The 27,274-nt window shown below is 38.7% G+C and overlaps 1 protein-coding gene across 4 annotated transcripts in view; it reads left to right on the forward strand.

Annotated features, from left to right (window-relative positions):
- TBL1X (transducin beta like 1 X-linked) overlaps nt 1–27,274 on the forward strand; it is a 191,233-nt gene that overhangs the window by 59,164 nt on the left and 104,795 nt on the right. The window contains exon 1 of one of the 4 annotated variants that reach the window (XM_021527746.3): nt 12,877–12,895. The exons of the other annotated variants lie outside the window; for them this stretch is intronic. The gene's annotated coding sequence lies outside the window, so the exon portion shown is untranslated. Of the gene's footprint in view, nt 1–12,876; nt 12,896–27,274 lie in introns of those variants that run through there. 4 annotated transcript variants of the gene reach the window in all.

Here is a 27,274-nt window from a genome sequence, read left to right on the forward strand (position 1 = left end):
AATAAAAAGTAAAATGGTGACGCTTATATTTAAACACAAATCATGTTATCATGTTTGTAAAAGCTGGAGAAATGAATGGGAATATTTTTGGTGGTGCTGAGCATTAGTAATCTAAGACTGTAATTCAAGAAGGGGACAGCTTCTAAGCAGAGAAAAGATCCACAGGGAAATTCAGCTACTGAGGAACATATGATCCCCCTGATTTGAGAGGGTAGTAGGTGTTTTGGCAGGATTATTGCTGACTCTCTCTTCTGATCACTTAAGGGAAGATAAGCTTGTATGATCCTATTTTTTGCCTTTTAAGTAAACAAAGGGAAAAATAACAAAGAAGGAGGACTTGAGTCTTTAAAAAGAGACAAAATTTGAACAAAGCGTTGCTGGGGTTTTTTGTCAGTTATGCTGTGACAAAATAAGATGATGCAACAACCTGTAGCATACCTGAAATGTTATATGAAATGCTCTGTATTGATGTGCTGGGAAACCCCTCTCGAGTCACATCCAGAACACTGAACGTAAATTGCCTGGTGACAGGGGCTTTGAGCCATGCAGTGATGCCTCTGCAAATGAGTAGCTGTTAGCTTTTAGGTTCTAAAACATTTGGGAGACTGGCATTTTGATTTCTTGCACCACTGCACCACTGATAGGGTTGGAAATGGGAATCAAAATAATTAGATTGGATATATAGATCCCAGCAAACCAGCCAAGAAAGCGGCTGGGCTGGGGAGGGCTGCTCTGAATTCTAAAATGTGCCAGTGCTGTTTATATGAGAGCGTGAGGATGGAAGGAGTAAACTATAGAGTGCAGATGCTCACCATTTATATTCAAAGCATGTAATAAAATAATTGAATGTATGCTTCCTCCTATTAAAGCCTGTTAAAATCAGTAATAAAGTACATTACTGTTGTATTAAAAAGGGAGCACAAATTTTCAGGTAATATATCTTAGTTGTATGCATAGTGTACAGATAAGCACACTGTGAATTGTTTTTTTTTTTAATATATTTTCAAAGGCATTCCTTCTTCTGATACAGGACTGTTCCCATCAGTTCATTTTCTGTTACTTAGTCCAGCAGTATCTTTGCAGTATTCCCCCTGGCAGTTTTACAGGCCAACAGTCGTTCCCCTCCAAAAAGCCTTTCCTTCTAGTTCCTTTATGTAAAAACCCCAACAAAAACAAACCACCAAAAAAGTCCCCACTTTTCATGTACTCCTTGAGTTTTCCTAGCTGTTAGAAAATGTCATCCTTTTTCTATGCACATTCTTCCTTTAGATATTTGTAAACTATTATCCCACTAGCTCTTTGCCCACTTTATCATTTTTCACCTGTAAAAAAAATTAGCTTTCTTTATTCAAATGCCAGTTCTTCACCTTTTTGCTTTTGAGAGACCTGCCTTCATTTAATCAGGAGGTTCAGGAGTTCAGGTTCTCCTAAATCTGTAGAGAATATTTTTTTTTTCTATTATCATGATTCCTAGTACTTTTCTTTTTTAAAATTCTGCTCTCTAGATTGACTGCCCATATTACCTCCTACATCATTTAGGAGTGCATCTCAATGCACTCTCTCCCTTCCTTCCCTACCTTCCGTATTACTGATCTGAGTTTTTTCATACCAAATATGTTATATCTTACATTTTCCCAAGCCATACCTTGCTTTTTGTTTGTATTTCTATTTTTGCTTTTAATTGCATTAAATCCTAAGACCTTGTGTCTGCAGCTTCATACCTGTCAAGTCAATGTTAAGCATCCATCCAAAATAGGCTGTTGGTTTGGGGGCACGCCTGCCATGAGGAGGGCAGTGGTTGCAGTATCTCCTCTGCTTTGAAGCCAGATGCACAGGACCATGTCTCTAATTCTGTATGATAATAACACATGGGAAGTACTTGCCTACTTTTACAGAAGCCTGTCCTGCTTGCTGTCCCTAAAATACTGGCTGAATCCATAAGCAAATGCAGCAGGTTCTGGCTCCAGTTGTAGTCACTGGAAGAAGCTATATTGAGCTGTTTCTCAGCTAAATATCAGTATTTTGTTCCTTTTTCCCTGCTTTGGTCTCCAGGAGGTCTTTGGTGTCAGTTTGCTTATTTTCTTATTGTGCTCTTAATCCGTTCATTATTTCATGTTACCCTACTCAGTTGTAAACATAGTGATGAGGAATAGCAAGGTGATGTTTTCTTGCTTTAATCTGTGCAAGCCCATAATATCTGCAGCTCCTTCAGAAGTTGCCGTCTGTGTATCCTGAAGGTGCACTGTGGCCATACTGTACAGTTTGCATGAAAATCTCCCATTCAGTGATTCGGCGTTTTGATGTAAGATTACAAGACTAACAAAAAGTGTATTTGCTGTCCATGTGGAAGAGAGGATATTTGACTGGTGTGGGAGTGCAACATGGATGAGCGGTTCTCATACCAGGAGCTCAAAGAATTTGGGTTTACTGCAGAAATTTGGTGGTTCTACAGGAGTTAAATTTTCTAGTAGAAAACATAAAATCCAATATTTTTTGTTAAAAGAAGACTGAAATTATGAGTTGGCCATCATCTGGTAATAACCGTGTGAAGATTTATTATATGAGAAGGCTCTTTTTGTTTGGATGCTATGGAAATAAAAAGATGCACTGGAAATAAAAAGAAGAATTCAAATAGGAAACAGATTTTGTTATTCCCCCAATATTCATAAAGCTGGCAAAACTGTTGAAGTTGAGACAAGGAATTAGCTGAAATTTTTACAGCCAGCTCAGATGAATTTCTAAATTACAATTGCATTGTGTTTAATGCAAGAATTGAGTGTTTGAGTTTCAAAACTTGTGTTTTTCAGGAAGCCCAGCAGAGGTAGGAGGTAACTGTGTCTCTTGTTGGGTTCATGCTTATTGAGGCCTTCAGTTGGATTTGGGCTTTCATACAGGCTGGTTATTTAGTTCAGATGATGGTCACAGGTTTCTGGAGGGCAGTTGCAACACAGTAGTTGCTGTGCAAGAAAAATGCTCCGAAGGTTAGCTCTTAAAACACACAGCTCACTTACAAGCCCATTAAGGATTGACCTGTGTTGGGAGTTCATTTAAATGCTTGGCACTGTTCTTTAATATAGGGAGTTTGGGAAAAAAATGTTATTTTGTTTTTTAATAAATTTTCCCTTGACCTTTATCTGCAGCAAAATTGGCTGACAGTATCACAGCAGGTCTAAATGCAACGTTTTATTTATGGCATTAATTTTATAGAAGAACAAATGGAGTTTGGAGACAAGAAGAAATGAAAGACTCCTTAGCTTTTTTAGATTAATAACTTGCTGAATGTGAATGAATGCAAATGTCACTGACTTGAACAAAGAGATCAAATTAAATACCTCAGGCAGGTTACGCAGTGTCTGTCTAAGGGGACTGCAACACTTGATCCCTGTGTTCTGTCTATTGCCATTGAGACAACAGTATAGCAGGGTATGGCCCAGGTAACATTTTCTGCACCTTTTAGAGTGTTAACTGCTATTAAATATTTCTTGTTCAAATGTATAAATAACCTTCTGGGATATGAATTCTAGGTAATGAAAACATCTTGCATATTTCAGCACCACAGTGCAGCATTTGTTTTATTTAGGAGACCTGCAGATAATGCCCTTCTTCCACAATAATCTTCAGAACTAAGGATGTTCAGTGAACATCTTACACCCTGCAACTTTTCACTGATAATGCACATTTTCTGGGATTATTTCTTTTGCTGTACAGCTAATAACACAGCATGTTATTCTGTATTCACTTGGCTTTTGAAGGCCATCTTAAAAATATGCAAAAGAATGTTCAAATTACTTTCCTTTTTCTGATCTCTTATGCCAGCATTTAGAACCATGGTGAATGGTCACATCTTGTGAGATAGTATATAATCAAGGATTTTTTTTATTTTTTTAATTCTTTTTGAACTAGTAAAGGAGTTTCATTTACACAAAACTTAGCTGTGAAGAGATTAATATATTTATTTATTTAAAAAGAAAGGTATTGTGGTTGCGTAGGACTGAATTATACCAAAGTATGTGGAAAATATTTTTCTATTTTTGAAAAAAGAAAAAAAAATGTTGTTTTAATGTGTTCTTAGGGGAGTATGGTTTGAATCTTGCTCTGTTACAGTAGCAAGTTTTTTAGATTTTTTCAAAGCATTAGTCCTTAAGTGAATAATACCCTTCTGCCACCCATGCATTGTTTGGAAAAATTTAATTTGTTTAGGAAATGATAAGTGACAACACTGATATCTTAGCTCCTTATCTTGGGAAGTGCTCCCCTTATTTTCCTTTTCTGTGCCCTTCTCCAGGAACAAAAGCAATATAAGAATGCAGATGTTGAAAGGCACGAAAATGTGCTTAAAGTATTTTCCTTCTGTCTTGGAACAATGTCTGCTGACAGTAGAAGGCTTGCTTGCTTGTTAAAATTAGATTTGATTCATCAGTGTAATAGCAGTAGGAAATTGTAGGATGGAGAGGTGCCAGGAAGCCTATCTATATCTGCCCTTTCAGAGAGAGGGGCCTGCAGTGACTTGAGCTGTCTCCTCAGCTAGTGAGCCTGCCCTATATGACAAGTACTGCTTTAAGCATCCTTCAGGCAAAATTGTCCTTGGGCAGAACCCATTGAGGTGGGATCCTGAGAACAGACAAAAGCACAACAGTGCAAGGCAGCTGTTACAACTAAGGCTTCTGAAGAGTTTGTTTCATGTTGGTTCCTTACGTCACATTTAATTGGGCCCACTTCCATTACCTCCCACCATTTTCCTGTGCTAAGATAAAAAAAAATAGATATGCGTTTTGGAACTTGTTTTTGTTTGTTTGTTTTTGTTTTATGATTGTAAAAACACTGGGAAGTTTTCATAAGCTACTTGTGAGTAAATTAGTTGTGATGGTGCTTGCTCTGAAGCTGCATCAGAGTCAGCATCATTCTGGCTTATTCTGTTTCTCTTCAGTTGTTTTAAGGCAGTCCAGTGCCCAGTTACTTCTTTTATGTAGTCATTATCTGTTGGCTTTGCAGTAACCCAATCTCTGGAACACAGTGACCTCTCTATGCACCTTAAAGCCATTCACAGAAATGGTTGTAATTCTGCTGATGCAGAATGCAGCTGCCCATTTAAATCTCTTTTTCTTACAGAGAGGATGGTTATGTTTCTGCTGTGTACTGGCTTCTGTTTAATTTCAAGTGCAGTTTTTACACTACTTCCATAAGCAGCTTACTTCTTGATTACTTCAGGGAGTGCTTTGCGTGATACAACAGTAATTGATATCAGCTGAAGTGCTAAATCTACAGTCCCCTCATTTAAATTAGTGCCAGTTGGAGATGGGAGAGCCAAAGGCAGGACTGTGCCTGGGAGAGGACTCTTGCTTTTGGAAATTATTTAGTTTGCTCTCATAACAGAGTACGAATTTTCTGACCTTCTGGTTATAAGGTTGCTCTTGTCCTGGGATGGCAAAATAAAATCAAAGTGGTTGTGTAGGGATGATCAAGGAGGAATTTTAGTTTAAGTGTTTAATGATACTTTGTGCTTTACTATTGTCTTCATCAGTGCTATGAGTGTAATCAGATATATTTTAAAATAAATCTACATAAATAACTGGGTTATAGTAAATGCAGCATTGTTTGACATATTTTTTTATCATTTGTTTGCATTTACTCCATTTAACACTGTTTTGTATACATACGTATCTATCTATGTATATCTGGAATTTTTATATATATTGTTCATTTATTTTGTGGAGAAATAAGCAATTCTACACCTGGGCTATATTGCTTATAGGTATTATTTAATTATTGGCAAATATTTAGAAGGCACAGTACCACCATAGTTTAATGAGACTGCTGTAGCAAATTTGATGGTGCACAAGAAAAAAATTGAAAGCAATGCCTGAGCATTAGTGGCCATCTTGACTTGACCCACTTGTGTGTCCAGCCTTTAGGTTGCAATCCCTGTTCCTGCATTCCCTACTCCTGCATGTGTACCAACTGGGAGAACAGTGCATTATGTGGAGGATTTTGCTGGAAGTTGCTGGTATATTTGTGACTGAAAAGGTGGGTAGGGTTTGCTCTACCTTTTTCCCCCAGGGTCCTTACAGGCCAGTAGAGTGATGTAGTGTGAGGTAGGTCTCAGGTTGTTTGGATGATGGCGGTTTGTACTTGTTCTTATCTGTAGTGAGTCAATTATTTATTGTTATATGTGTCCTGTGGCCCTGTATCATATTTGTAGACAGCTATTTGCCAGTTTCTCAAGACACCGACACAAGCCACTCCCTTAAATAGCCCAGATACTTGTGTTATATAGAACCTTTTTGCAAGTGTTCTTCCTGTTTGTCTGGTAGGTGTCTATAAAAGTATGTAAATCTAATCTATAATATTAAAGAGATTATGGCCTTAGTACTTACATTTTAGTTCCATGCAGTGCATTGTGAGATTGCATGTACTCTTAATCATATTGTTAGCCATTATCATCTTTAAGCGTATTTCATGTCCCTTGGGTGTCCACCTACCATCTGTTACTTTATCCCATTAGATTGCCACCAGATTTCTCATTTTTTCCCTAGTATACTGTGCTGAAAAAAACCCTCCTTATAGTTTCCCTCATTGAACTCCCAGTTTAGTCTTAATTACACAGCTAATCAGATTACAATGACTGTCTTTATTTCTTACCTCCCTGTGCTTTCCAGTATGACCAAAAGCATGTACTTCATTTCTGCATGTGGGTATGTATGTGCATACAGGAAATACAAGATTCTTCTAAGTAGTGCTTTCTGTTCCACTTGCTTTGCATAGAGGGTATAAAGACACCTAATTCTTCACAACTTCATCAGCTGCTCAGCTTCCACTTCCTCCTGTGGACCAAGGGAATCCAACTCTTAGCAGCTGACCTGAGCCCATTCAAAAGCCCTCGTTCCCCTTCTCCTTGAGCTGTGCTCCATTCCAGGTGCTGTCAGCCCTGTTGTGCTGCTGCCCGGTGCTGAAAGATGCTCAAGGAGCTTCCAGCCAACTCGACAGTCTGTCCCCGACACATGGCAACCACAGGCTCTTAAATAAGCTTAGGCTGGCTATTAATACACAGTGCTGAGTCACTGCTGAAATGCTTTACTTTGCTGTGCACCTTTTGTAAAGCAAGCCATGGCCAGATCAGGTCTGCCTTGGACAGGCTATAGCTCACTGTCCTGGGCCTTTGAACGAGGAGTGACTCAGCCATTTGTGTGGAGAGGCGGGAAGGCATCTGTGGAGCATCCCCCTGCAGGTGTCTGCAGCCACTCTGCTCTGCTTGAGCATCACTGCTTAAATTAAAACCTGTGAAAATACTCTCCACACACAGAAAGAGTCTTTCTGTTTCCTTTAAAACCTGTGAGAAATGTAGTATTCTGGGAAGATGCATGGGGATTATTTACAAACCTGGTGCCAGTTCCAAACAACTGAGAGAGCATGTTTACTGTTGACTGGCATTAACTGACATTCTGCATGGGGAACTATTGTTTTATAGGGCAGGAAGGGTTCATCCATTCACTGCTCATTTTTTGTATTGCTGGACAAAAGTTTGCCTGATAAAACAGCATGTTTTCATGGCTAATGAGCTCAGTCAGTCCATGGTTTGTATCCATGTACTACAGGAAATAAACTGCATGGAGTATTACTGTGGAATATTTAGGTTCATTTATAAATACAAAGATTCATGTGTACATATTGGCTTCACTCTTAATTGATTTAGAATACTTGATTAGACAACACAGCTGAGCCAGTGTAAGTCGTGCTGCCCCTGAGAGGGGTGGTGCAGCCCTCACTTCTGTCTTCCCATCCCTTCTAGCCATATGGTGCTTGTCTGACTCCTCAATCCAGTGCTGAACTCCTTCCTTGCTGGAAGAGATCAATCCATTTTATCTGGTTTGATGGTGTGAAACAGGTGTAGGGAACGTGTGCTTAGTTTCTGGAAACGATGTTTCAGCATGAGAGTTGCAGGTCTGGTGAGAAGCCTGTAGTGCAGAGAGGTATATCAGCTAGATCAGCATGGGTTCATTTCTACTTACTGTTTGGATCAAGAAAATGATTAGTCTGGTTTTACATATATCTTCTGTGATACATTTTTAGATGTTACCACCTGCACATGATATAATAGTCTTGTGGCGAAAAAAAAAAAAAAGGGCATTTTTAACACAGATGACATGATCGATAGAGCTGTGGTTTTACATACTTTGACTTTTAGTGGAGTGAGGAGACTTTTATTCTAAAACTTAAGCTATCCTGCACTTCAAAATAAAAGATATTTAAAAAATGCCTTGGTACATCAATACTTGGCAGAAAAACAAGACTTATTACTTTACCCAGTAAAAAATCAATGGTCACAGAACAAACATGTTCTTCACCAGCTAATCATGTAGAACAGGGCTATGTTTCAGTGGTTTTGGTGACGGATGAGGGTATCACATTTTAAATACTAGTGCTCTACTTGTGTTTATTCTGACTTATTGTCTGAAAAAGCTGCCCAGAATCATCTCTGGTGTACAGCCATCCTTTATATGAGGCTCATTGCAAAGCCATGTAGTAACTTTGGGAAACAGTTACAAAAGTTTGCAGCATTAGGAATGATGTTTTGGGAACCATTTTTATTTAACATCCTTAGTGAGTATGTGTGAAATTGCAAATGCAAAGTTTTCAGGGGCAAACTTAATGCTTGTGCTCAAGAGCTGGAGCAGGTACTGGGGCACAAAATGTCTTGTTAGTGTTGCTGAGTTCAGCTGTTGCTGTTTGCCCAGCCTGGGAGCAGCAGCAGGTGGTGGGGGGAGCTGCTGATGGCCCAGGAAGGCGATAGGAAGGGAGAGGTCAGAGCAAGACTCTGCTTTTGTCTGGGAAAAGCAAAGCAGAGGCAGTGTCTTTGGTTTTGGCAGCTCAGGTGTGCTTTTCTCACATTTTGGTTTTCTACAGTCTTAATAGGATTTTCATTTGTGCGTCATCTCTTTGGCTGTTCTCCTGTTTTCTGTAGAGAAAGGAAACTTCCTAGGTGTAGTGCTTAAAACACATGGTTTTGACAGCAGTTCTAGTTTTGGTATTCCTGGCCACTGATAGCCTGTGATAAAATTGCTTAAAGCTGACCAAAGTGCTTGCCTTAGGTAATGGGATTGTACTGCTATCTTGTGGAGCAGCCCCTGGAAAGAGATGTCCGAGCTGGATGTAATGAATTGAATGTGCCTTTGCACCCGCAGAGCCAAGCCAGGCACGTACGCCAGACCCTGTGTGGGTTGAATGAGCCCGGGGCTTGGGGGCTCCGATGGCTTCAGGGACAAACCTGCTGCTTGTGAAGCCTCCATCCACATGGAGGGAGCCCCGTGCAGCACAATCAGGGCAGCCAGGCAGAAGCCATTGGAAGTGGCCAAATGGGACATGTACCCCACTTTCTGGACTTCTTTGGGCCTGGCCAGGTGGACTGGCCTGCCTGCTGGGGTCTGGCCAGAGCCTGGTGTTGTGTGGAAAAGAAGAGCCAGGGTCTGGGCAGGCAGCGTGCAGAGGGTGGTGGGGGACTTCAGCAGATGGATTTTAGTAATTTCTGTTGACGTAACTTCAGTGGGAATTTTCTTTTCCATCAGATTTGAGCATAGCTAAGGCTGAACACATTTTGCTGAGACTGAAATGGGATCTCTCAGGATTTCTTGCTGCCCAGTTTCAAAACACTCTTATAAAATAGGGAGCTTTACAAAAATGACAAGAAACTGGGTTATAATAGAAGACAGAAGTGAACCTAAGTATAGGTGCCATGACTTGTTGCTTTACATCTAGAGAGAGACCTTTTTATTCTCATGCTATTATATTGAATATCTCAATCTGTACACTGCACAGAGTTGGATTGCTCACTGGTTTTGACAGTCTGATTCCCAAAAAAGTTATTTGAGTGAGGTTACTTACATGTGAGAAAACTTACTTTAAATCAGATTGCTTATGAAAATTGCATCACATGTGTGTGCATACGGGTGCACGTATACATGTGCTGAATGCAATTAAAATCACTCTTCCATAAGGACCACAAAGTTTGGAGGCTTTTTCCACACAAGGCAGTATCTCATAGACACAGGTTCTGTAAAAGCCAAGTATTTTCTCATGCTGACAGTTTATTTTTGGAAACCCAAAACCATGAGCAAGCAGCACCATGTTGCACATCCATAAGGTTTTGCACAGACGTAGGGTAGCACAGTCCAGGAATATGGATGTGTTCACATCCAGGCCTCCCCATCCATCCCTCCCTGCCTGGCCCCTCCGTGCCTGCCCAGGCTCACGGCAGGAGAGCAGAGATGGCTGTGCCTGTACCTGTTTGTGGGTGATGGGTTGTTTTTGCCCTGGATCGCTGCAGGAAGAGAGCAGCAGCTTATCGAGCGCTTGAATCTGCTTTGCTGACTGAAACAGCTCATTAGAAAATGGCTGCCTTGTTTTCCAGCCGTGTCCCAGGGATGGCCACGCAGGAGAAAATGAGGAATCTCTCAGCAGCTTTCCCTGCCGTTTAACATTTATAAATATGCTATGAAGGCTCCTTTTCCTCTCCAGGTAGCTGCTTCACATTAGTCCTTGCAGCACAGTGGGAGGAGGGGTGGGAAGGAGCCTTTCCAGGCCCTCACCTGCACTCCTAGGGAACCCTTCCCTAGACAGGGGTGCATGCACACATACCTCTACATAGATATGCATATTAATGCATGTATACACAAGGTGCAACTTTAGGCTTGACTGTCTTCTGAGGTAATCTAATCACTTGCTTTTTAGTGATTATATTAATGAAGTGTTTTTTCCTTAAGTATTTAGTGCTTCTAAAAACAACTTTCTTCCTTTTCTCACGGTTTGAGTGACACAGCGCGTTGCATTAAGAGCAGACATTATGTGCCATGAAATAGAAGTGCATACAGCCCTTACACTGAAGTAACTCAAGGTCAGAAAGGTTCTAATACTAATACAGAAATGATCTGCACAAAACAATTCCTCCTGAATAACCCACTAGAAAATTCTCTGCTGTTCAAGTGCATTATTCCGTTATTAAGTGGGATAATGAAAACAATTTTTAGCTAATTGTTCTAGCTTTATGCATCAATTTGTTTCCTTCAATTTTTCAAATTATCTTGATGTTTTAATTAATTCATTCCCTCAGTATCCTCTTGGAAAAGGTGGAAGTGGCATAAGGAATTATAAACTGTTAGGAGAGTAAGAAAGCCACTTACTTGGAATATAATGCAAAGTCTTTTAAAAGGAGTGATTAGCTTCTTTGGTGTTTGGACCTTTAACATAAACTACTGTCTCATAAATGCTGGTAGATTTAGCTGTGCTGGTTTAAGATGTGACAATTACTCTTTGTACTCATCTGCTGGGCTTAATCCTTCATCAGCTGCTCAAGAAAATGCAATCCAGCCTGTGAGCCCTGTGGAAGCAGTGTCTTGAGATCATGTAACCCCTTCTGCCTGGCCCTGCCTGGGGACTCTCTGGGCTTAAACTACCAGAGCTCTTCACAGTTAGGCTCTTAACCACCTGCATCTGTTTGTGGTAATAAGGGAGAGGAAAAAAAAGTAGGGAAACAACCAAACCAAAATTCCAATCAGAGCCAGGCACATTGCCTTTAGCTGTGGACTTCCCTACCAGTTGCCAAGCGGTGTTTCCAGTAGCTATATTGTTTTCAGGTAGCTATTAGCTACCAGTTTTGTGGCATTGATGTACATAGGTTTCTTGTATTCACTTGAGTGGGCTTTTCTTCTTCTTCCCTGCCATCCCTTTAAAACAATAAGCAATGAGCTTTTTCTGCAGGACCAGTTTTGCTTTTGAGCATAATCTCAATTTATACAGTTCACGTTAGTGCTAAAGGCAAAAGGTGATGTTACTCTGTTCATTTTCTAATAGAAGCACAGAATGTTAAAGGGTTGGAATAGACCTTAAAGGTGAGCTAGTCTCAACATCAGCTGCCATGGCCAGGGACACTTCTCACCAGACCAGCTTGCTCAAGGCCTTGTCCAGCCTGGCCTTGAATACTGCCAGGGTTGGGGCTCCCTTTTTCTGAGTTAAACAAAGCACTGTCAGACCTATGCTGGAACAGCTCTTTCTGTGAGCTCTACACTGCACACGGGTTGGAAACACCAGCGTGCCCATGTAGCTGTTTCCCTCTGCCAGAGGTCAGCTGTGCTGCCTCGGTGTCACTGCAAGCCCAGGGAAAACACTTCACACTGCAGCTGTACCAGTATCAAACAAAGGATGTGTTCTTGTGAATCAAACTCTCACTGTCTTCTCTTTGTATTTTCTAGAGCTGTCCAGATAGCCTTTTTTTTGTACCGGCGAAAAAATGGCTTTTTCAAAGAACTGCGCACTCAAAAAGTGAGTGTGCCGAAGGAATAGGAGGAATGCTATTTGTAGGAGATACTGCTGTTCGAGTCACAGTTATTCTTCTGCCACTGTCATTTCTTTTTTAACAGCTGGAGCAGAAGAGTCTGAAAAGGGAACTGGAAAGACAACCACAGCTTTTGTTTTGAAAAGCCCTTTAGAAAGAATACCTGTTTCATACTGCTGTGCCAGCATGGAAGCTCTCTGAGCAAGGATCCACTGCAGTGCTTTTTGGAACAGGATTGTTACCTGATTGGTGGCTTTCCTTATGTCCCTTATTTTGGACAATCCCAAAAGGTCTGTGATAACTTGACAGAGTATGACAGGTTAATCAGGTGACTCTAGGAGCTATCTGCTTTAGAAAAAAGAACAAATTATTGCACTGAAAATGCTGAGCAGTGTTTGTTTATTGGCTGTGACAACACTGCTCAGAGGGGGGTGGTGGTGCAGAAGCACAAGTTACCATGGTTAACAAAACAGAGCAGCTTCTTTAGGGCTATTCTTTACCTGGGCCAGTCGTAGTTTACTAAAGGAAAAACTGTGGAGTGTAGCATGTCCTGCAGTACTCAAGCTACTATGGGTATGTCTTCTGCAGTGTGGCCTGGAAACATTCAATGTTTTGTTATGCTTTTCATCTAACAGAATCCAGCCTGTATCTCTGGTTTTATTCTTATAACTTCTAGGGATAAGAACTATCTTGTCTTTTTCTAGATTTTAACATAATCTTCCATATAAGATTCACGATTAGCATTTCTAAGCAGCAATTTAGTACAAATAATGGTATTTTGTTATTGGTCAAAGTTTTATGTCTCCTGCTAGATCTTGAAAACTGCTGCATTCAATGCTTCTGAGCTTCTTTATAGTGTTATTCACTGGCTTGTAATTCTGACGAGAAGAATAAATAATTCACATGAGGCTAGGAGGTTTTGTTTATCTTTTTAAAAAATGTTGCAGCAAAATGGTTTGTGTGTTAGGCCATATAATGCAATTCCAAATATTATAAAAATAGAAAACTTATGAGATAATGTTATTGATCTTCTATCTTGCTAGATAAATATTTCAGTGGACTGATAATGTAGAGCTGCTTCGGGGGGATTTCTGCTGACATTATTGTTACACAGTGTGATTGCTATGCTACTGATGTTAGGCACCAAACCTGACCCACTGCAAAATGTTTACGGTTTTGCATTTTGTGCATTCTAAAATGGAGCCGCTTTCACAGTCTTTTATTCTCATATAACTTCTCCCTTTCCATGTTATCATACCTAGAAATCAGCAGCTTGCTTTGCTGGGCTGACATGCATGCTGCTTTATTTTTCAATTTCATCAGTAATAGGCTTTTTCTGGCTTGTAATGCTGCTCCACTGACACAAAAAATGGTTATTCCTTATTCACACAAAAAAAATCTAGCAAAGTCTCTCTAAAGATTTCCGTCTCTATGGTGGGATTATTAAAATGTATAAAATTATTCAGATTATAGCTTTCATTTTTCAGCACTTTATTCTATTTTTTCTTGAAATAGAGAATACATTTGTAATACTACTCTAGGTTGTATGGAATCTGATACTTATCTCCTCTGGCCTCTGTTAGCTGGGCTTTGAAGCGATAGTATATTGTGTGTGTTCAGACTTCTGCAGATGGGGGAAGAGGAAAGTAAAACTCTTCAGGACTTGTAAACCTCTTCAAAAGTATCATGGCCAGAAATAATGTCAGCAAAAGGCCATGTCTGTTAAACTGTGGCTGCTTCTACTTCTGTATCTAGTGGTGTTTGGGAAGACAGTGGGTCTGTGATGGCGAAGCAATGCTTCCTACTGGTGTGCATGGCATCTCTGCTGGGCCAGCAGCTTTCTAATGGACACAGTCCTCAGGTCTGAAGGTCAGACCTACTAAAACTCTGGCTGTCTGGCTTTAAGCTTTGGTGGCAACTACTTTGCACAGCCGATACCTCTCAAAGCCTAAAGGTTCTTAAAACCTTTTGGCCCTGGTGGCACACTCCAGTGCCTCGTGCTGTTTAGCAGCAGATAGCTGAAGGCTTTTTGGTTTGTATGGTTGTACTTTCAGGTAGGACTAAGCTTTATGATATTATTTGTTTACAAGTTCAAAAAGCTTCATTTCAAAAGGCAGTGTAAATCTAAGTAAAAATAGCCACTTTTCTTAAAAAGTAGCCACTCAGGGTGCTTTATTAATGCATGCGCTTGGGAGAAGTTTTGTTGGTTGGTACTTTTGTTAGTTCAGAATCCATGAGGAAATAAAACTGACCCAAAAAACTCCCCCAGTTCATAGAATTTTAAACTAAGGACTGTGGTGTCCTACCCTCAGGAAGGAACACCTAACAAGGGAGCACCAAGTTGATGCTTAATGGTTGAAAGGAATGACTGAAGTCAGAGGCTTTGTCAGAGCTGGCAAAGTTGTATTAGTAATTTACACACCTGGCATGGAAATTGGTGTTCATTAGTCCTTTATCTCCAGGTATAAACATGTGGCAGTGAATGTGGATAAAGGGTTAGGGCACAAGGGAAGAGATGGTGACAGAGATTAATTAAAGAGAGGAAGAGAGAAAGAAGGAATAGAGAGATCACCAGTCCTGGTTCCAACATTGATCCAGCTGATGGTATGGCCAGGATCCTGGGCTGCATATGTCCCTAGGCTTTGTTGGGTGCCTTTTTAATGATAGGATTCCCCACTCTGGAGATAAGATTCTCATTTTCTATGCTAATTTGCTATCATGTGCAATTTTTTCTACTAGACCTTTCTAGAAATGTGTCAGAGGGCTTCAGGCATCTTTGGCAGTCTTGATACCCCACTGCTGTCCATGCCTTCTTCTCGACCTCATCCCAGTTAGAAGAAGGATGTTTCTCCCAGGAAAGTGCAGCCCTACCTCTGTATGGCCTCCTTATCCAGCCACATCCTGTTCCTTCTTGCAGTGTTATTGCCAGAAATCCCTGGTTGTTATCACACCAATCCTTGGCTGGCTCCACAGCTATCGGTGCCTGAGACATACAATAAACATCAGCCCCTTATCTGCCACAGGAACACATGAGCACATTACTTGGGGTTAAAAAGTTATTTCATGTTGAGGTAAGAGTGCTGAGTTAATTTCTGTTACTTTTTATGTGCTGTGAGCTTAGAATATTTACATAAATATGCCTCTCTCTTTTTACAGGTAGTAAGTTAGAGAACCTGTTATTAAGCCTTAAAATTCAGTTCTGTCTTGGGATCCAACATAGGGAGCCGTATTACTGTCAGTGATAATAGAAGTTACACCCATGCACTAAAGATAAAACCCTTATGTTTTCCCAGTTGTGATAGGGAGCAGGATTAAATACATTGTCATGGATGTTCCGAAGAAAGGTATTGTCCTGGCTTTCTATAAAGTTGGCAGTTAAAAAATTTGTTTTACTGTTAAATTGGACAAATTTGATCTGGAAGTAGCAGATCACAGAAAGCAACAGACACAATAATGTCACTAGAATCAGTTTTCACATTTTAAGACTCACAGACCTTGGTTTGGACCTCACATTTGCCAGTGGAAATCTGGAATAGCTTAATATGTAATTCATTTGAGTCTCTCCAGGCATACTTCGCTGGAATTGAGCACGGCCTCAGCCAACCCACTCCAGGCTAAATTGTTCACCTGTTTATTCACCTATGAACATGTGCATCGACTCACCCACTGACACAGTTTCCTGTGAAGCCAAAAGACAGGGGCACATTTTATAAAAGCAAGGAAATAATGAAATTCATAACATTTGACAGCCATGACAAATAAGCAACCATATCCATTACCAGTCCCCAGAGTTATCTAGTATCCTTTCTTTATGTAATTTCTTACACTACTTTTTTTTTTATATCAATCTCCTTATCACTTGTTATTTATTATTCATAGCATTAATAAGAGTTCGCTACTTCCCTTTTATTTTCATTGGTATCTTGAATATTTTAACACAGTAACTGTGCTTGCTTTGTTTCCATGCTGTGGATTTTTTTGTGCTTTTTTTTCATCTTGTGTTTTATAGTTTTATCATCTGGAAATATTATTAAAGACATTATATACCTTTTCTTCATCCAAAGACGTGGTGCATCTGTTGACCTTCAGGGCGTACTGCCGGGGCCATCTGGTTTTCAAGGGAAGTGGGGGTTGTCAAGGAATGGGGAAGGATTTAAGGCAGAAGGAGATATTAGGTTACTTATTTATTATTTGATTAAGGTTTTCCTTTGTTGAAGGGTACGACTGATTGGTACTTTGTTACAGTGTTTGTATAGTCTTTGGTTCTTCTTGTGTTTTTTTTTTGTCATTGTTTTTGTTGTTGTTTTGAAGTGGTGCTGGGCTGGGGAAGTTCTTGCATGTGCTTGTCTTTATCAAAATAAACAAAACAATATGGCCCCACACTGCTGTGAGGTGTTAACCAGTGCTGTTGTCGTTTGTTAGTACCAGGATTAAATGACACCATTTCAGATGTTGCTCATCTCTCAGTTGAAGCAAGTGTTAGTGACTAGTGAGGAATTAACAGGACAAAGTACCAACCCCATTTCAACCTGAGAAAAATTGTATTTAGAAGTTGGGTTCTGGAATTTTCCCCCCAGTTTTTCAGAGGGAGCCTGATAGCTTTTTTCTAGTGAATTCAGAGCATATAGATAAGAGATAGCACTTAATTTCTACTATTATCCTTCCAGAATAAAGAAGTCTGACATGTGTGTGCAGATTTTACTAGGGCTGGGGACAGAGCAGGAAAATAGGGAATTTTATCAACTCTGGATGATCCCTGTTTCAATATGGCCAAAGTAATTGCTGTTCAGTGGTTTTGATACACTTTTGCTTTATTATCCTTTTCTCTTAGTACCATTAAGAAACCACTGGTTGTCCATTTAGGATATAAATTGGTACTTTTTCTTATATTTTGTAAATATTTGTTATATATCATACTATGAAATACACTGCAGTGCATAAAAAGCTTTGATTTTCATGTGCTAAAAGCTGTTACAATTCAGTTACACAAAGTCTTATACATGAACTGAAAATATGATACCCATTTTCTTAGGAGAGGAAAGAAAAATTCTTTTAAGTAAAGTTACAGAGTAAAGTATTTGTTTTAACTGAAAATAAGAAACAGCCTAGTTCTAAGAGAAAAGTTTAAGCTAACATGTTAGAAATCATCTTCTCTAAATTAAGAAGGGGCTAATTTCAATTATAGCAGAATGTGTCTTCATGCGTGTAAGTTCTGAGTGATGTGTTTAAAGCCCAGAACAAGCATCCAGGAGGAGGGGGAGTGTGCTGTGTGTGTCTGTGTCCCAGTACTTCTTCTCATGGTGTAATCTCCATAACTGACCCCCAGTAAGACAGAATCTCCTTCCAGTTCAACACTTCCTGCCCATGCACAAGCCTGCTCAAAACCTGTAGCAAACCAAGGGTCTGGGTTGCAGTTGTGACAATATGATGATATTGTCCTATGCTTTTGTATTTAATAATGCCCAAAACACTTATTAATTCCTCAATTTATTGTCAATCTTCTTAATGGATTTATTTCTCCATCTTGACCAGTGTATTTTTAGGAAGACAAAAACCAGTTGAGTCATACACTTGCCTTACAAATAAAACCAGTATGTATGATGAGGAAAGAGCAGAAGAAACAATTCACCTTTCTACTGTTTAATCCTTTCTGCCAGCATTTGGAGAAGGGGACATATAGAGGGGGAAAAACTCCTAACTCCTGTGAGGAAAGAGGAAACCAAGTAACTTCTTTAGGAAAATCTGCTTGATCCATTGTGATTTTGGGGATATTTCATGTTTAAGTGTATCATTTGAGATGTCATTCCAATCTTGCTCTTAGCTTTTTCTCTGGTTTCTTTTAAATAAGCAGTAAAGTTGAGAGTAAGGCAAAAGAGCTTATGAAAGAATAGTTAAAAGCTTGCTTTGATGTTTGCCTTGTGACCTACTAAAAGCATTGCAGAAGCTTACCTAAATAAAACTGATAGAGACCTGGTTCCCTGTCCTTTTTTTGTTTGTTTTGGGTTTTTTGTTTTGTTATTTGGAGGAGGATTGGTTGGCTGATCTTAATTTTGAGGAACAGTAGAGGATGAAAAGATGGTCTATTGTCTTTTCCAATGGCCATGATCAAAAGCTTTCTCAAAAAGTCACACATGGATTTGTAGAAATTCCACCCAAGGCTCGTAGCTGCCTGCACTGGCTTTCAAGACTGTAGTTTTTCTTAGGAAAACATGTAAAAACATAAAACATCTGTCAGAAGAACTTTTTTTGTGAACCACACCTTGGAATTCCTTCCTTGCTGGTAGTGAGTTTGTTTGAATGTGAAATAAATAAGAACAGTGTAATCTGATTTCAACAGCTCAGGGGGTTGTGAAGGTGTTTGAGAGACCAGGTTTTCAAAGAGATTCATGGTGCCATAAAATGTAAAACTTTGATATAATTACAGGTTTTGCTTTCTTAACAACATACCGTAAAATCAGACATGGTAAGGACATGAACAAGCAAGGAATCATGCTGTTTTCAGGTGAGCATGCAGTACAAAAAGTTAAAGGCTGAAAATTTTATTTTACGAAACTGAAAGCCTGTACTCAAGGTTAATTTGTTCAAATCTTACTCTGTGGCTCATGTCCCCACTTCCCTTATATTTTAATTCAGAGTTCCTTCTGCTGCTTTTTTATTCATGCAGAAGTGCTTATGGAATGGTAAATGAAATTGTTTTCTGAATCAGACACCAACTAGGTCATTAATTAAACTCCAAGTATAGAGCCAAACCATATCCTGGCTGCCTCTGTAATGCAGATGGAATCAAAACAGGTGTGGTAACAAAAAAATTTATGTGGAAAATCATAATTACTTTGGTTAGACATAACAGAGTAAGTCTGTTTGGACTTTTAAATCCTGAATGAATTTGCAAGATGTGAATCTGGAATAACACTGGTAGGCTGAACAGATTCAGTAACAAGTGACTGGAGTCCCTTAACTACAGCCATTCTTCCTATGCATTTTTGAAGGCATGCCTGAAGGAATAAAACATCTCTAAGTTCTGTTTGAATTTAAGAAGTGATTTTTTTCTCATTAGAATATAATATTTTGGTTTTCTTACCAAAGCAATGTTTTTAATGGAAAATATTCATCTTTTCTAAAGTTCTGAAGAATGTCAAATAGCTTGATGGATGTTCATAGGAAATATTTTCCAAATAGAAAAGAAAGCATAAAAAAATGTGCAGATTACCATTTGGAAATGTAGTAAGCAAGGGCACTGGCATGGAAGTCAGACAAAGAAGGTTGAAAAGGGCTATAAAAGACTTAAAAAAAACCCCAGACACTGGAGCAGGTTGTCCAGAGAAGCTGTGGATGCCCCATGCCTGAAAGTGTGGAAGGCCAGATTGGATAAGACCTTGAGCAACCTGGTCTAGGTGGAAGTGTCCCTGTCCATGGCAGGGAGTTTGGAACAAGGTGATCTTAAAGGTCCCCTTCAATCCAAGCTATTCTGTGATTCTATAGAAAAATAATGTTGCTTACATAAATTTAGAGATTTTCCAAATTTATAGGTTAAGGTAATGTTATCAATGGTTGAAAGTCAGTGTGAAAAATAAGATGACTGTGAGGTTGGCAGTACTTAAGAATAGAAGCAGTGTAGCAAGAGGGCCTGCAGAGCAAAGGGAGAAAGAGTGTTCAGAATAATTTGGGAGAATAATCACATTAGAAATGGATAAGGATTCTGGTCTTCAGTATAGAAGAAGCAACTCTGGAACACAGAGTATCTTTTCATAAGTAATAATCAAAATAGTTTTGAATGAGATTCCCTTTTGCATGGAGACTAAGAGAGTCAAGGACAGAGCTCCATGGATTCCCCCAATGATGTGTAAAATGCAATTAACAGTGAATAGAAACATCCAAAACAAAAAGTAATTCCATATATGGTAAGAAGTGTAAAAATAAGCAGCTTCTTTTTCAGTTGAAGCTATGGTTATATGCACCGTTCATATTTCAGTCAGTGGTTTCTTTTGGTTTCTTTACTGAAGAATTGAATTCACAAGTAGAAAAAACAGTATACTGGAGTACTTGAGGATGTGCTAGGTGTTGAGTGAAAAACCCTTCTGTCCTCTGATAGACATTTTACATCTGCAGTTTCTGTGGATTGTATAGGAAAAACCTGTCATTTTGCCATTTGTTAAGTGATACACTGGATGTAATTAAATCTATTGAACAGGAAGAAATTTTGAACAAATCAGTGTATTTATATGAAAAGTTAGATTAAACCCCATAGATAAATAAACTGTGTAAATGTGGAAGATGAATTTGGATTTTTGGGGCCATGCTGCCTAACTCCTTTTCTTTGAAAAAAACCCCAGCAAAACACACACGCATACATGCATGAGAGAAGAAGGTAGAAGCATGTATTTCTAGTCTAGAGCATGTGTTCTTTTGGGTGGGATCATCTCACCTAAATATTACATAGATGTTACATAGATGTCAGGTAACAGAGGTGTCTGTCTGCTTTGGAGCCATCCCTGATGCAGGTTTAGGTGCTTCCAGCACATGGCCTCTCTCCTCTTGGGGAAGTCTCACCCATCAGGTGTATCATGCCCCAGGTGCGCCTGTCTCCTGAGGTGCAGAGGAGCTGGCTTTGGACCCTGTCAAAAAGACATAATTTGTATCTGCCAAAAAGTATCAACCCAATTATTGTACCTGTCAAAAAGACATCAACCCAATTATTATCTTCTGCTACATTTCACTAACCTAAATAATTACTCCATACTGTCCATCAAATACTTAGTTTAAAATGTAGCTGAGCTTGCATTCATTTTATATGTATTTTTAATCACCTATGCCTTCTGGCCAAGGTTTTTATTTGTCATAATTGATATCTGATGTTGTTGCCTTTCTGAAATTAAAAAAAATTGCTATAAGGTATTTGCTAAGAGAAGAAAACTAAAATTTTTAAAGCAGAGAGAAGACACACAAATAAGAACATGGATTCACTGTTAAAGATGTGCCAAAGCAAACAATGCTCAAAGGGTATTGAGTGAGGTCAGAAGGGAGGAGCTAAGTAGCTCCAGGCATGTGTATAACTAATTTTTGAAATACTGCAAGTGTAACTCACATTATAAATAACCATATGTTCATTAAGTAACTGAAGAAGGAAAATCTGGGAAAAGTTTGTCCAGACATTTATAACCTTTTTTAAGGGCAGTTGATTTTTTCCATATGATTTTCAGATTAAGAAGCGATTTTCATTTCTTGAGACTGTTCATTGTTGAGAGCTGCAATAAAGGAAAAGAGCAAAGCTATCATCCAAGCCTAAATGCAAAACATGAAAACTTTTGGGTTTAAGCTGGCTGTTGGTTTCTTGATACAGCTTTTACTTTATAGCAGAGGTATATAGCAGATCTTCACCAGAAACTTAATTTAACTTTTTTTCCTAAAGTCCAAAGTGGTGATTGAATGCCTGAACAGTGAGGCAAGAAGACATCTTCTGCCTATCAAAATGAAAATGTTCAGTACGTATTATGCAATTCATCCTCATAATAAAAAATGTACTGTTTCTCTATTTCTGATTTCATATTCAGCCATAATACAACTGTAAACAAAAAAGGATAACCTTTATATGATGAGTATACAAAGAAAGTGTATTTATAAACTAAGAGCAAGAGCAGTACATAGTGGAAAAAAATGGAATAAAGACAGGTTATTCTGCAGACACTATTGTAAATGTCAAGTAGATTTTGACAGCTGGTAAGTTGGAGACATAATTAGAAAAAAACTTCCATACATGTACAGATTTAGTGTGAAGAATTGGCATACAGTGAAATGAGAGGGTGAGCAGCATATGGGGGATTAAGGCATCTGAGTTCTAGTGGAATGGAGGCAAACAAACAGACCTCCAAGACGAAGACAACTATAGTGGTCACACTAGTGTTATGTATTTGTTGATTTTTGGTTTAGCAATCTACCCTAATTAAAGAAGGCTCATCTCATGCACTTTTCCATCCCAGAGAGAACCTCTGTAATACAGAAAAGAGGAAGGGGTCAGAGGAGAACTTGTTTAGAGTGATGAAGATTTCTCTTTAACAGACTAGTCTCTCTGGAAGTCTGTTTTGAGGGAAGCTCTTTGTGCACTCATCTAAATTGTTAGACATTATGATCATTTGGATTAAATAGGATTAAGTAAAGGCATTTAGGGGAGATCCAAATTTAAGCAAGCATTGGTATTTCTATTAAACAGAGTTTTCAAAAATTACTTTGGATTTAGACATCTCTTAAAGTCTTCATAGAAAATCAATTACATGTATACTTGTGAAACTTAAATATTACTTTGTTACATATTTGGTTTTGGCTTCAGTTTAAATTATGACTAGAAAGACACTTGGCTGTGACCCTACAGAGGGAGAGATTAGTTTGGTAATGCAAACTATTTCAGGAACTGAGCTATACATTTATTTCTGTATCTTTCTCTTTAGTCTTTTGCTTGGATTTTTTTTCTGCATGCTTTCCTTATAGATGTGCTTAACAACCACATTTTTAAGACACATTTTTTAATCAACGTTCTGCAAGTGTAGCAGTACTACTTGACACAGGGCTTCCACTCCATGCAGTAGCTGCATCAGGAGGAGATTCTGCTGAATCACAACTCAGCATGAACATATGAACAGCTTAAAAAGAAAATATTTGAATGTTTGATAGAAACCAAACAGATTTTCTTTTGAAAATTGAACATGAAATGCAAAATTGTGACCTATATTTGCATTGATCTAGTGAAAGTAGTACTTGGTATTTGCTGCTGGAGTTTTAGAGAAAGTCATCAGCTCAATGGTGAGAAGACTTAACTGTGTACCTAGATCTAACCAAGGTAGAAAACCCCCATCTGGCAAATGTAACCTTCCCAGTAGGTTTTCTTTATTTCTGCTTATCAATTTAGCGAAAAGCTAAAAGATGAGAAACTGCTTGGGAGATTACTAGTCAGGAAAGCCCCTGCTTTCTCTCTGTTAGTAATTTCATTAGAAAACCAAGAAGGAAGGGCTGAGATCTGCTGGTTTTGAAGTCTTGGATGGCACAGGGACCAGAAATACTCACTTTCTCTAATTATAGATAATTTCTTTTGTATGTATTGAATTGGTTCAAAATGTAGAATAGTTTACATGATCATGCATGTTTTTCATAAACCTTTATTAACTGGTAAAACACTGTTTGAAAAGATCCTATTGTGTTTATAACATGGATTTTTCTCTTTTTTTCCCCCATTTTAGTTGAAGTTAAATTACCATTAAAAAAAAAAAAAAACTACGGCCATGTATATAAGAAGGGGTCATTCATTATTTTCCAGCTAAATTACGTGTAAGAATAGTAAATGTAATAGTAAATAGTAAATGTAAGTTAGCACACATTCTTCCTTCGATGTGTATGTGACACAGCTTCATGGTAAGCAAGTTGCAGTATTAACTTGATGTAAAGATTGTATTTCATTATAGGGTAATCAGTGTTTCAGTAAGAAACGCTGAAAAGAATAATGAAAATATCAGTGTTGTAAATGGCTGTACAGCTCCAGGATACTTTGGCCAAGATCCACAAAGCATGTCGGGTGTTGGCTGAATGTTGGCGAGCTCTGGGAGGGCCAGATAAGAGGAGCAGGACCCGGTTCGCACCCTTCGGAAGGGGTGGGTGGCGCTGGGCATTGGGCCGGGCACAGAGCCGCGGCCGGCCGCTCCAGCATCGCTCCCCTGCGAGCCAGAGCCTGGCCAGCCCTCCTCGGCCTCGGCGCTCCCAGGGAAGCTGCTGGAGAAGCTGGAAAAGCCCAGGTTGGTTGGAAGCTGTTTTGCTGTTCTTTCCGTGATTCATGTGTGGAATATGTTTTCTGGATCGTTTTGAGGGAGGTACTAACTGAAGCACACTTTCTGAAGCTTGAACCAAATCTTGGTGAGATAGAAAACAAATTGAATAAGTAATAAATTAGATCTAAAACATGCCTGTTCTTTTCATGTTACTAATAGGATTGGAGGGAAAACACTGTTCTTGCTTTTTGCAAAATTGAATTTCAGTGAAACATTTCAGGAAATACAGTATCAAGAGTAATCAGTTACTTTGTAAGCTTTTTCTATTTGAATAGCTGACTATTCCTCTTTACTCAGAGTTTTTTACAATGTGCATGGGTTAAAGTTGAATTAGTGTGTTGTATAAACACACTAGGTTTTTAAACAAAAAAATCAGAGGCCACCCGTAGCAGAGGAGTGTAAAGAGTACATGAAGTCTTCCTCCTCTACGTCAATGACGTAGACGGTGTCATCTTCACTATTAATTAATTTATATAACCACCTGAAATTTACCTATTTGACTTTTGCGTTCATTTCCTGGCATAGTAGGAAGCTTGAGGTATTTCTAAATTCAATATGGCATATTTCACTTTCATCAGAAAGGAAGAGTTGTTGAAGAGACTTGGGAACTGTGTCACCTTTTCTCTGGGAAGAGGTGAATGCCAAGCAGGGCAGCATGGGGGAAATCTGCACCTCTTCATGTGAATCTTCTGTTGGTTTTTCTCAGCCTAAGGTTGATCTTAATAACCTATTGGTTCATTAGAGAGCAAGAGCATAATGAAAAAATACATAACTTGTGGACAGTTTTTAGAGATTCTAGAAAAATTATTCCTCAAACTGTTGGAAACACAAGTGTTCCTAAATATTTTGCACGGAGCAGAATTGAGATAGTGTTTATTAAATACCTGTTGTTTTTTCTGTCTGCAATCATATGGTAGAATTCTCAGAACTAGTTCCATGCAGTTAAATTCTTCCTATAAACTGAGTACTTTAAATATGCTGGTGCCGAGGGGTTTTTTTTCAATCCCAAAAAAATGTAAAGAATAGATTTAGGAAAGAATGGAAGTGACTTTTGATTGCCATTATGGTGTAACAAATCTCTGAGATTAATTTGGATTCCCCATATCTGTGTATGTATTGTCTATTCTCAAGACTTGAAAAATGCAGAAAATTAGTCCTCTGTGTGAAAGAGAAGATCTCTCTCCATCTTGTCTTATCCATCCTGCCTTGTGCAACAGTTGCCGAAGCCTAATTCCCTTTTATGTGATATTGATTAACAGCCATGCTGAGTCCAGGACTGTCACAGGGACTACAGGGTGTTTAATTATTCAGCTCCAATAAAGTGGAAGACAGCACAGCAGCAGCAGCTGTAACATAAGTCATTGGTACTTCATCTCTAAAATATAAGAATTGTTCTGTAGTAACACAGCAATTCTCTCCTCCTGGCTTGAAGGAAATTCATAGAAATCCAAAGACTGAACATTTGGAGAATGTGTGAGTGATGGGCTTGTCCTCAAAATAACTCCATTCTTGGGGTATGTTCTTAGGCACAATGCCAAGTGATTGTACTCCCATGAAAAGAACACCATTTTACCAGAGGCACAATATTCCTAAAGTCAGATTTTCAAAAAGGAAGACAGTCAAGAGTATTTTTCTGGTTATTTGTTTATAGATCTGTCACCTCTAGATGTATATGAATATTTCACATTTGTTGTGAAAATCCCAAGTTCTCATGAATAGCTTAAATGTGCAAATTTATTACAGAAATATTTACATGTTTGTATGGTTTTCAATTGGGGCTGGGTTCAAAAGGAGTTGATAAAATCTTTTTCAAGCTTGGAAAAAGACATAGAAAAATTAAGGACACTGTTGTATTTAGCAGATAGAGCTGAGATCCCTAAAATCACAGGTACTTTTTGCCATAACATGCCAATGAAGCCTTCCACAAATTTGCAGCATTATTCTGCATTAGTGTTCATCTGAAAGATGTGTTGGTGAATCTCAGTACTGGGATCATGAGGAGGTCCCGGAGCTGTAGGCTGTTGGGACTGGGAGAATACCTCTGTGTCTGCTTCATTCATACATTGTTCATTAGATAGCTACTTTTGTCAAGTTAAAGAAGAGATACTGGCCGAAGTGGGTGTTTGACTTCCTGTAGTAAGTCTGTTTAATTTTTAATTTGTATTTAAAATAATTTAAAATATTGTGTATATTATGCAAAATTGTGTTTTGCGAGACATACATAATTTTTAAAATGCTTCATAAGATGTGTAAATTGGAACATAAATAACAGATCATCTAATATGAGATTGTGAGTTACATTTCGTCTGGACTGAACTGTAAGAAACATCTTAATAGAATGTCACTTCTTAAATCAGAAAGTAAAAATAGCCTTGTTTGGATTTTTAATAACATTTGTAGTTCAGCATTGGGAGCAATGGCAGCCTGTCCCAGAGCAGTATGCTTCTGTCTTTAACACATGAGACCTTGGATGTGATATTATTCATTGCTAATAACACAAAAACTATCAGTGTGCTGATGTTTAAAGGGTTTTGGTTTTATTTAGGTTCATATTCAGTTTTTAATTATGGATAGATTTTTTTCCCTTGTTTGGGGGAAGTAGGGTAGAAAAGATGGGAAAAGAAGATCCAGTAGCTTGTTCTCAGGTTTTTAAATAATAATAATAATAATTATTATTATTATTATCATCTTAATCATCTTCTTTGTCTTTAAAAACAGTTCCTCCTTACAGATTAAGATTCATTGGAGCAGAATGAAGATGTCAGAATGAAACAAGTGCTGTGCTTTCTTGTAAAACAGTTTATTGCCCAGTCATTCCACCTCATTAGTTGATCTTCACATCTTTTATTCTCAGTTGTGCTAATTCTTGGGCAGTTTTAGAAATGTAGAAGGAAGGCAGCTCTCTGCAGCAGGGTTAAATTGGATCCGACTGTGTAGTCACAAGGCAGAGCAAAAAGAGACCGAGTTTATGGGGAAAATCGATTGTTGGTATGTGAGTACAAATTAAAGCCAGCTTGCCTCACTGTTTATTTAAGAGATGAACTTTACTGTGACTGGCAAATGGATCGGGGACCTAAATAATGTCATTGTTTTACTCATTAAAGCTGGAGCAGCAAAATAAATGAGCACAGCCCATATCTGT

This window comes from Lonchura striata, chromosome 2 (assembly GCF_046129695.1).
Source record: "Lonchura striata isolate bLonStr1 chromosome 2, bLonStr1.mat, whole genome shotgun sequence".
Classification (NCBI taxonomy): domain Eukaryota; kingdom Metazoa; phylum Chordata; class Aves; order Passeriformes; family Estrildidae; genus Lonchura; species Lonchura striata.